Source organism: Patiria miniata, unplaced genomic scaffold (assembly GCF_015706575.1).
Source record: "Patiria miniata isolate m_02_andy unplaced genomic scaffold, ASM1570657v1 HiC_scaffold_29, whole genome shotgun sequence".
Classification (NCBI taxonomy): domain Eukaryota; kingdom Metazoa; phylum Echinodermata; class Asteroidea; order Valvatida; family Asterinidae; genus Patiria; species Patiria miniata.
In genome coordinates this window covers 20262158-20274173 of record NW_024037068.1, presented here as the reverse complement: position 1 = coordinate 20274173, position 12016 = coordinate 20262158, and positions in this window count along the sequence as shown.

Here is a 12016-nt window from a genome sequence, read left to right as displayed (position 1 = left end):
GGCGACGCAGACATTTTTGTCAGGCTTAGGAGTGAGGTTTAATCGGTCAAAGGGGAGATTGGGGACAGTGGCAATAATATGTATATGGTATATCCGCCCTGGAGCATTCTTGCAGACGCTGATCTGTATTCTGCATCTGCAACATTTTTTTACTGGTCTCATTGGGCCAGCCTCGTATCCTCTTTGCAGGACTGACTGACTCACTGACTGACTGTCACTTGTGACTTAGTTTGTTCGTTGGCTGTTGAAGAGTACCGGGCAGTGCTATCTTATAGGAGTACTCCGTATTTAATTCTACCCAATTCTACCAGATTTAATTTAATTCTACCAGATGCATGAAAAGACTTCTAGTGAATGCATGGCCTTTCTGAATCAATTGAATAGAATTTTGTGCGATCTGCATGGGAACAGCTTCACAATTTGTTGACCTGTATTGTTGAACATTCTGTAGTGCATGGGAATAGTTGAACCTAAAAGGAATAGAAATTTAATAACATGGTATTAATCCGTGAGCTTTGGAGAATAATCCCACTTCTGCGATCGATCAAACTCTCTTTTATAGGCTCATTATACGTTTTTGTTAAAGGTGTTTTTTGTTAGTGTTTGGCTTTAAAGCTAGCTTCTTCGTAAACGATTACAGTTTCCAATATATTCATCGAATTCCCGACCTCCCAGTGTCTGGGTTAATTTCTATATAAATATTTATTGGAAAAACCACAGATTTGATGCTTGAAATTCACGGCACTAATCCTCTTGCTGGAACAGAAAAAAAAACATCTTGGAACTCCCACTTTCATTCGTGTTTTTGCTCTGCTCGTATGTCGTCCAAACTAACTGGATGCCAACTTAAACTTTTAAAGCTTGTGGTAGTACTTATACTCGAGTACAAATTACGAATTTCTCTCCTTTGAAAATGTGCAAAATTTTGCCAGGACCGAAGATATGTGTGTTGAAAGCGGAATGTCGTCCTATCCGATTTCGTGTTAACGGGAGTCGACTAAACTTTGCTCGCACTATCAAAACAAATCCGCTGGTGCACGATTGAGTTGAAACAGCGGCTAAACTGGCAAGCTTAGTAATTACTGTTCTTATGCATCAGCATATACATGTACACTGCCTATATTGTTACGAGGAAGTAAAGTCTATACGGCTACGTCTATTGTCAGCCATTTTGTCATTCTGTTGTTATGGCTGTGGTAATAATCGAAGACCTAGCCATAGCCATGGTGCAAATTGCCGTGGTACGTGGGTTCGAACCCTGACAGGGAACATGGTGCTTGTGTTCTTAGGCAAGGTACACTGCAACGATCATTGCCTCTCTCCACCCAGGAGTATGGGTATACCTGTGTGGGTTGAGACCAGATTGAGCTGATCTCGAGCTGCTTCAGAAGAAAATAGTCTCAAAGCCTGATAATAACTGCGAAGCGCTTATGAGACCGTTGATAAAAAGCCCCAGCAGCACATTAATATATAGCCCTAGACGAGATCGGAGAGAAAGTTGGAAGGGGTTGCGAGCCCCTTTAAACATCACGGTTTAATCCTGGGTTGGTTAACGACAAAGACACTTCAGCCGCTGCACATTGGATGATTCTTTCGAAGTCTGCGGCCTTCGTTAGTCGAATACCAGGCGCATTATACGTAAAGGTTGAGCGAGGAATTTTACCATTGTAAGGTACAGGTCCGTGATGTGTGACGAACGACCGGGCTAGCTCCAGCATGCAGCGGTCCAAGGCCGCAGGGGCCGCGGGCCGGGCCGGGCTGGGGTCGCAGGCAGAAACGCGGTCGCGCAGAGGACAAGGTTGACCATAGGGTTGAACAAGCGCTGGGGGCGTCGCGTATAAGCTACTAGTAGGACCTCGATCGGTACAGCCGGTGTGGGCATGTGGACTGGTCGCAGGCGGATGTTTGCTATCCGTATCGGAAATATTTTCAGACGAAGTTCTGGAGATGAAAGTTTAAGTTCAAAAGAGAAAAGGAGCTGTGGTTTTTTTCTTGTTGAATTCAGTTGTTTTTCATGGCAAATGACATAATTGGTTCTTGCCATATAATCTTTATACGTAGTTTCAGCATATCTCAATAATATACCATAATTTTGTCTTACTGAGAATAAATATCTTGATGAAACATTTCGCCGGTATGTAATTATACAATTTTGTTCACCGAATTTGATGTAGTTCTCTTTTTTAGACTGCGACTGTTGTGTCACTCGAACAGGGAAATCTCCTGTTTTCTTGTGATTGGTAGTGCGGACATTGACACTGCACCCACGGAAACTAACAATGTTTCTGTGTATTTAGTCTTTGGAGACATTGATCATAACTTGTTCTTTGCGAATACCCGAAATTTTGGCTTCATGAAATAGCCGTCTGTATCAAAGCGGTTATCTGTACGTGGACCCATTGGAAAGGATTCCAGCCGCATTTTTGTGCTAATTTACGACCTCCCGCCGTCGGCTAGGCGTGTGCGACCTGACCTGACGGGGCCGGGCTCCCCTGACTAGCTGTAGATCAGCTGCTCCTTAATAACTCCCTTGTCCCCCCCCCCCCTCCATGCACCAAAAAAGAACAAAGAAGGGTTGCAACTTTGCTCCACCTTTGATGTCCAATTTAGGGGTCACTTTTCTCTCTCTTACTTTTATAGGCTTACAGTGGAATTTGTATGAAAGGGTTCTTTGTTGTATTGATGGAGATTGGCTGTGGTTGGTGTGGCCTGTGTTTTTATTTCTCCGTGGTGTGGCGTACTATTAATGGCTTAACGAGGACCTTCTTTTATTTTTAGTCCCCTTACGCCCGTGATGACGGCCACACCGATATTATATTGCGTTTTAGCGGCCGACCTGGTGTTCTGATTGATGAACTTTTTAGGAAGACTTCCCAGCAAGTTGGGTCAAAGATAGTGATGCGTGTTAAAGTTGCCTAGATCATGTGATGAGCGACTCCCATTGTTCCTTTTGTCACAACCTTAGAGCGCATGCGTATTTGCAGGTTCCATGCCACAGTTAAAGTAACTTGCTTCAGTGGTCGTCATTTTGCAATTTCCAACACCCATGCTTTCCTTCATAATCACAGAGGAAATTGAACAGATCACCAAAGTCTGCATGAAGCTTCTAATCAAGTGTGTTTTCGTATTTTATTAATAATGGCACGTAATTATACTAAGTTGAACAAAGAAATTGAATGTAGTGGGGTGCGAACCCGAGCGACCTCCGGATCGCCATTCCGGTGCTCTACCAACTTAGCTATCTGCGGCCCTATGTTGGTGGTGCCCCATTTTGTCAATGTCTTTGTTCGAAGCGCGCTACACTAGAAAACACCTAGTTATAGATTTAAGGACTTTGTTTAAAGTGCGCTAATCTATAAAAAAAAAAAAAAAAACCCACCTAGTTCGATTATTTTGACTAGAAGAAAGTCATAGTTGCACCCAGCTGACTACAGCTAGGGTCAGATGGGTGCAAGTGTGAAATTGTTTTCCAATCAAATTTGAGTGTTTTATAGCATAGTTTAGAAGCCATTAACCGGTAATTGCTATATAGCCATGGATCACGCCCAAAGTCGCGCTGCTACCAACATTAGCCATGTTGCAAACTCGGGAAATAGCAAACAATATGACGTGTTTCCCCTGTTTTAAATTTTAAAGCTGTACAATATTACGTACAGACTGAAGCCTCTCAACTGTCCTTTTTTTAGAACTCTGTACTCTGTTTTCGAATTCCCAGAATAGTCTTGATGTTATATCCATTCAATCTAGTGTAGGAAGGAAATACGCTGGGTAAATGTCAAATGTTAATTGGACAGTGTGCATGTATTCTTGTCCCAACAAGTTACGTTGACGATCATTATTGTACCATAGAGAAACCTCACTTGTTTTCGAATGTAGTTTGGAATTTTTTGTCCATATTTATACTTTTTCTAAAAGAGGTAAAATAATATTGGTATTTTTAGCTGTTTCGGTATGGGGTTGAATTTTGTGTTTTTTCAAAAGTTGTATATAGATTGGGATTGATGTACCGCGCCGATTAATGAAAACCCCTTTTTGCATATAACGAAATTCCACCATAGGAGTCAAGTTTCTTAGGCCTATATATTTTTTTGGTATTAGACAAAGATGCCCATGTTAGAAAAGTGACGTAACAGGAACCAGTCTGTTGGGATCAAGCATGCATGCAGTGCTAAAACCCGTACTGGTAAACAAAAATGGCGGCTTCTCACAACTCATGTTTGTCTTGAATCTCGTGAAAAGTCACAGACATGTTCTCATTCCTGAAAACTTTACTCCGAAAATCGCTATATTGCTGTTTGTAATAATTATGACTGGATCGTTTTGTCTTTGGTTGTGGTGCTATTTTCTCACCACGAATGTCACTTTCACATTTTGTCAAAATTCTCATGTTACCGACCCATATGTTCAATTTGTAGTCGTCAGAATTTGCAGTATTTCGCTCACTATAAATACTGAACATAAACAGAGATATACAAGCATATAAAACCTCTCTGCTCCGTGGTTTTTGTTCGTTGCAAATGTTAGTAAACGGGGCTTTGGAGTTCAGTATCGATGACACGTCCAATCATCGTTTCATCCCGCCGTTCGATGCCCGCCGGTGGCACATGTTTGCATCGCTTCGGTAACGTTATCGCTTCCGTCGGGAGAAATTCCAGCTACGGTGCAACAGCTGGGCAAGTACCGACAGGAATCGATTCCTTTCGATCTCAACATTTCCAGTTCCGCAATAACCGCTTGTGATCTTGATGGTTCAACTGCTCACGCCCACAACGTACTGGTATCGATTCCAGTAATCGACACCAGCAGTATTCGATTGTGCTTGTGTCTGCGTGTGCTTCCTTATCCGGCCCTAGCTTGTATACTTAACCGACCGCGACACATAATTAGTGCCGATTCCACGCGATCCGTATCGAATGTTTCGAATTCCGTCGGTCGGAATTCAAAGGGGCTCCTTTGATCAATTGCATGCTCGTTACATTGGTTATAAATAGTACCCACTCAATCGTTCCAGTTGGGCCACCTTCCAGTGGAATTGTTTAATTTCTAGTATTCTACACGGATAAAATTTAATGGCTTTGGTGTGGTTGACGCGATTTTTTTTTTGAGGCACGGGCCTTTATAATCCGAGTCAAATCTATTTAACTCCTATACGAACAATTTAGTAAAATGCACTAGACAATTTTTTTAAACCTGGTTTTGACTACAGCTTGTCTGAATGGAGCGCTTTGGGCTACGGCTTTGACAGTCGCCTATTGGCATTTACGGTATCACGAGCCAAAGCCACTTATAACACGACCTGACTTTGCCATTGCACAAACATCGGCTTCGTTCTGGATTTGGCACCCTCTCTAACCCCGGATCCATTTGTTGGCATTTACAAAATGTAATGCTAGAGCCATTGAAACGTCTGCTTCTATTAAATTTGTATGAGAAGTGATGTTCCTGTTGAAAGAATGACGAAATTGAATGTTGAGCGGGAATCGTGAAATCGTGAAACTATACAGCCATATTCTTAAGCCGGAACGAAGCCAAAGTTTCGAGAAAATTGCCTCATACAGCCTAATGATATTTATATTTACATGTACATGTATATTAGGCATGCACGCGCCCTTTAACGTGACCGAGGGATGCTCGGTCGAGCAACAGCCGCATCAACAGACCCAATCATCCGTCAGGGCTGATCATTAATTAAGTTACGGCAACACTAGAAGACCGGGATATCCTGTCAGACCGTGTAACCTCTTCTGCCCCGCCGCGCCAGACAAAACACGCGTCTAATGCATCATGTTTTTTAGCGTTGAGGGCGTTGTTACGACTGTATTTTCTGGGTAATTCCTTGCTCTACTGTGAGGGCGCTGTATTTCTGGGTATGAGCATGAACAATATAAATATCATGTTTGTCGAGGCAATTTGGTCGCCTTGACATTGATCTTAAAATTACAGATTGTAGAAATGTATATTTTTGAATTCTAGCAACAAGTAAACTGATGTCAATCACAATGGATTTACGTTTGTTGGTTTCCAAGCGTGACGTCACGTCCCCTTGAATAAAACGGCTTCTGTCTGGCGCCCTCTATAGCTTTGCCCGTCTAAGTTGGAATCCGAGGCCGATTTCAAAGATATGCTGCACGGAAGTAAAAAAATCGAAGCAAATTGTTTGCTTTTTAGAGAAAAGCAATCTACATGCAAACGATCACTTAATCACTTGAGATTAAAGTTTTTATCTCCTTTTTTTTTGCGAAGTGAATAATTCCTGTGCCTTTTCTTAAGGCCTTAAGCAGCTCCATCGAGTAATTATTAATGGTATATTTAATTAAACTTCCACAGCCAAAAAGGCCGAATTGCTGTATAATTTACAATCATTACTTAGAAATTGTTGAGCCCGGGGCCCTTAATTTCAAGGTGTTGCTAGAAGCTTTAGACAGGAAGTTTAGCAGACAGTAATCTAATTGAATTGATGAATCGGTAAATTTCATCGGCACATCAATAAAAGTGTAGTCAAGTATTTTAGAGAAAATTGTTTTTCCTTACAGTACATTCCGTTGAATGTGCTCAGCAGCCTGGCTGCTAAGTTAATAGAGTTATATCAATTATTGTGAAACGATTAGTGACACGCTACTCGGCCTTGGCCCCAGACATCCAAGCTTTCCTTTTTCCAGGGGGTATCCGATTTGCTAGCCGTGACTCAAGGTGTTGTCATTTCCGACCGTATGACTCGGCAACAAAATACTTCCAATCATTGTGAGGCGGTTCACAGGAGTAGTCTTTCTTCAAGTCGCTTGCAGTTTGTTTTTTTCTTTCAATATTTCCCAAGCAGGACCTAGGCACTCAAAACAAAACAAAACCACCAAAACGTGTATTTGCTTTGGATCTTAAACAGCAGGTTTAGATAGTATTATTTTAACAAGTATTTTGGTACTCTTGTTTACATTGGATGCAAAACAATGAAGTATTTACTAACGGGTTCCTTTGACATATTTTGCATTTCAAGATGTTATTTATGAATAATCTTCTTCATGAGCAAAGGAATTTATCTCCGAGAAGTTGACCAGTCGGTCAAGATCTCGTCAAAAAAATGGATCTGCGCAGCCAGAATAAAATAGTCATGGTTTACAGTGACGATTCACTCGCTCCAACGTGGCGCATACCTTTGCGTATAGGTGCTTCCCATTTTATTGAGTGTTCGCATTAGTAATCATTACAGACACCTACGTACTGTAAAAGCCACGAGGCATGTCACAAGTGAAGAGAAAAAAAACACGTGATTTCAAAATTGACCCGCCAACTGTCATGCTCAATAAACTCGTTAAACAACACGAAGGCTATATGCAAAGGCTAGAATATTCTTGCTTGAGGTGTTGGACTCCGGCCAACCCGAGACAGTAGACATAAGAAAAAATCTCCCCAGGTATTTAGTCATAACTGGATTTCCGCGTTCAAGTGGCAGTTTAATAGAGCTGGCTGAGTACGTACATGTACGTCAGAGATGCTTGGGATCATTCGGTGTCTGGCCCTAATGTGTATACGTTGTACATGTACTCTCGACTTGGCCAGCGTGTTTGTCTCTAATTGATGATTGCCGAGTGTTGCGAAGATGTCTTGTTCTGGACGGATGCGGGTGAGTTTGATATACGACAGTAAGACGATAAATAGAATGCATACTGAGGTGGCACCACGCTCGCGCGCAGGTGGTACGCGCGCACTCGGTGCTGCGTCCTCCAATAGGGTTGATTGAAATACACGCGCGCGTCATATTAAGAACATGCGTTTGAGCGTGGCGTGTGCTATCTCAGTTATTGACCTATAGTGGTATAGAATCGCGTTAGAATCGCGTCAGCGCAGCTTGTGGAATATTGTCGAATTACATGATATACAAATGGACGCGGAACGCACAAAATCTGAGACAATTTTTTGTGTACAAAACTCCGTAGGGTTGTCTATAAGGCGCCTGGCTAAGGCCGTGTCCGAAACGGGCTTCCAGAGCTACGGCTACGTCTATTGTCAGCGCGTCCCCGCGTATTTTCAATGGGCGCAGACCTAGACCTAGCTCTAGCCAACTGATTCGGATGCAGCCTTACTCGCAAATGGCGATAGGTAAATACTGATCGCCTTTAGTCTATGAAATAGTAAATTTAGATACCTCCATTTTGTTTTGGAGTTTAGCTCTAATACGGGAATTATGAATTGTTTCGATTCTGTGTTTAATATAAAATTCTTGCTTTTCCTGTATGTCATTATTTTCCCTTCTGTGTTTTTAAATTATTTTTATTGATGTCACTTTTTCAATTTTTGTATTGAATAATACGTTGGAACTGAGCTGGCGTACATGCGTCATGCGCAGTCATGGGCGTGTATTTGCAAGGGAGGGGGTCATGCTCAATAACAAAACGGTTCAAAATAGACAGCCATAGGGGAAAAAATCTGCGTATCGACGCATATCCCCGATACGTACATCCGTATAACTCATTGTCTTGTACAAAAACGCATGCAATCCGTACGGGAAAAAATACTGTAGCATCTGGGTCTGTACAGTATGTTCGCTAAAACCACACGTATCCGATTCCGAACCGCCCATTCTCGCAATACGATCGTATCCGGCACCGGAACAAATGCATCATGCATTATGACCGCATCGGTATGCAGTTAAACTACGTCTATGGGAAAATTCCAGGTACGCAAAATGTATGACTTGACAAATACACGACAGTGGAAGTTAAAAATGTACGGATTATTGAGTTATTCTTAATGACACTTGAATGGCAAATTGTATAGTAGGAAAATGTTAACAGTGTGGACCCTTAATTTGTAGGATGGCCCATAATATGCTATTGTCTGTAATATGCTCAGCATATCTTTGCAAATCAATTTATACGGCAATATGCAGCCATGATATTGCAGAGGTATTTACGACGAACACTACTTGTTAATCATGCACATAATCAAAGTGACAATTTAAAATCCCATACATATTACTTTGCATCAACCTTCACCTATTGCTCCTCACGCACGACTGGACAAAGACAATAGTTCCTCCGCGCCCTTCCCACCCACATTGTGTTCGAGACGTCCAGGGACCCCGACGACCTTTGACCCGCACGTGATTGTTACTCATCTGGTCGCGTGCTCAGTCGTCACCGCGTGGCGTTGGAGGTAATTAAATCAATTTTATAGCCTTCAACATCTGCTGGTCGTATCATAATACATGTACTTGCTTCTCATTCCCTGTCGTCGGATGTGTGTGTCACCTGTTTCACCTTTGCTTGTTTAAAGCCGCCAATAGGGGGCGTTTTATTTTATTTTTCGTTTGCGTCATCTTTTTTAATTTTGTCGTCTGCGTCATTTCTACTTCTCAATTTTTTTTCATTGGAAATCAAGGGACTGTCGGCTCATCAAAATCATGTCGGATATTCTGATTATGTTGTTCAGAGATGTGCTGTACTATTGCCACGTCATTGTGCTTTCCGGGTTGGACGCGTGCCAGTGGAGTCGAAACAATCGTTCAACGAGTGTTTTGCTTGATGGTCTTGTCTCCAATTGGTATAGGCTTCAAATCAAGCTACCTGCACAAAGCTGAAGATGAAACACATTTATATACGATGTTGATGAGCGCTTAACTTGAAGATGTTGCTACCATGGAGTTATAGCTCAGTGTGTTAACATATTAAAATTACCTTCCCCGTACGCATGCTCTTCAACAAACTCGATTTTTTTTCTCTCTCTAAGTATATTTTCAACTTTCATATTTTGTAAGGGCAAAAAAAACCCTTTATTTGGTGTCTGCAACTGTCTTTGAAGAATGGTTTTATTTTGGGCTCCAACAGACCTGCCTTACGAGCTGACTGGCTCCCGATCCGTACATTGTCGATAATGGTCTATACCTTTGGTGAATTGAAACAGCGCCCTCCTTCATCTGCGTCATAATTATCATATATGAGGCATCATCCATAATCAAGGCTTGGCTACGGCCGCACGGGCGTATAACACGCGCACCTATGGAAGCCACTGGCTAGCGGCTGCAGCCACTTTCCATAGACTCGTGTGTTATATCCGGCCGTAGCCAAGTAAACTCGGACCCTGCCTAAGACACGGTAGGATGAAGAAGGTGCAGTGCAGCAATCGCGTCCGTGAGTTGCATCCCGACAAGCTCGACTACTTCCCTGACTCCCAGCTCCAGGCTGACCGTCCAGCCTAGTGCAGTGGGACTCCTTTAGTCCGGCCAACGTCTTTCCCTTTTCCCCCCGTTTGCCGCTATTTTTATCTCCCCGAAGTAGGGCAAGAGAAGTGGAAAACAACTTCGCCCCGGGGTCAAATCGCGAGCAAAGCAAGTCACGAGCTACATGCGCTTCTTTTAAAAAGGAAAGGGTAACGAGAATTTAAAAAAAAAAGTGAAGAAGAAGAAGAAGAAGAAAAAGACGGAAACTCAACGCCACTCTTCTCCCACTCTTTTCCGCTTTTGACCTTTCCTTGTGAATCTCACGTGAATTCACGAGGGTTCGCACACGGTCGCGCGTGTCTCGCGAGACTGGATGCGGCCTGGATCTCGCGAGAATTTGACATTTTAACGCAACATCTAGGAATTTCAAGGTTCATTGGGGGAATGGGGGGAAGACGAAAAACCGAGCGCCTTGTTTTAATGTGATTTTTCAAACCATGGACCTCAGCTTCGGCTCTGTCACACTAGAACCCAGAAATCATGAAGCCGAAGCTACCCCTTAGTGCTGTGGTTTCTCAAGTGGCCGACCTGAGACAGTATAACTTTTAGAATGTGTTTATGACGCTAGTGACGACATCTGAGCTTTTGGTCCAAGTTTTTTTGTTGGCTTTGACCCAGAATTTTCAAAATGCCAATGGATAAACACAAGACAACATTGCTTAATTAACGCCTGCTTAATGTGCGCACAAACCCAATCGCCCGGAATGTTTTGCATATCTTATCGAATCAATTTGCCCTTTCGGCTCTCATGAGGAGAGATGTTGGCGTAAAAGGAGGGGCACAATGCGGAGGGTTCGCTTTGAAGATTTCGAACATGTCACGACATGTTCAGCTCAAGGAGTTGGGACTTATGTCATTCCAGCAGGGTCGGGTTTTTTTTTTTTTAGCCACGCCGCATTCAGCCGGATGTTTTCCCGGAGCACAAATGTTTGAAATGTCACATCGCTGCGTAAAGCGCTCGTAATGGCTGTCTGGTGACGTCTTTCCGCTTGGAGCGCCCTCTATTGACACTCACTCCCTCTTTGCGGACTTTATTAAAGTTGGCAAGAATTGGCAAGACTTTTACATTATGTTAAGTAAACAAAATATGAGGCTCCTTCCGTTTTATATCAGCTTTCTGATTAGACACACATATAAAGTGGCGGATAATAAACTGCCAGTGTTTAAGGTCAGTCGCAATAATTATAGTCATTTCATGACGAGTCACATATTGGAAAGTCCAGTCTTAAATCAAAATCGCAAGCTAATCAAAACGGCTTGTGACAAAGCCATTCCTTTGTTATCGCCCATGCCTTATGTGACTTGTGACTTTCCTTGTGATTGACTAGTAAACTCGTAATTGACTTGTGATTTAACTTGTGATTGACTCACTAATACACCTCTTAGCGATGACGTTTTTCAGCTTTGTTATCTCGACAATGCAACATTCATTACCATGCGCACCTTTACAACTATATTGTATTGGTAAAACAAAAATGCACACGGTGCTTGATAAAAAATGTGGCCCAAAGTTGCAACCGTCAAGAAGTAATCGCATACATTGAGTTATAATCGCCACTCGTGGCTGAAGCATGTGCCATTTTGATTCTCTGTAATTGGGAAGTCGCAATGCGGGCGAAATCCGGTTTTCCGTAATACGTGTCCGGACAGGATCCGACGTGCACAAAAGACGCGCGTGGCTCGGCCAAAAGGCACGCTCATTCACTTCCAGCAGTTGGTTTTATTATTAGATAATGCGTTCCATATATCTCGGTAACAGGAATAACTTATTGACTTCTGTATGTAAATACTGTGTTATTGCAT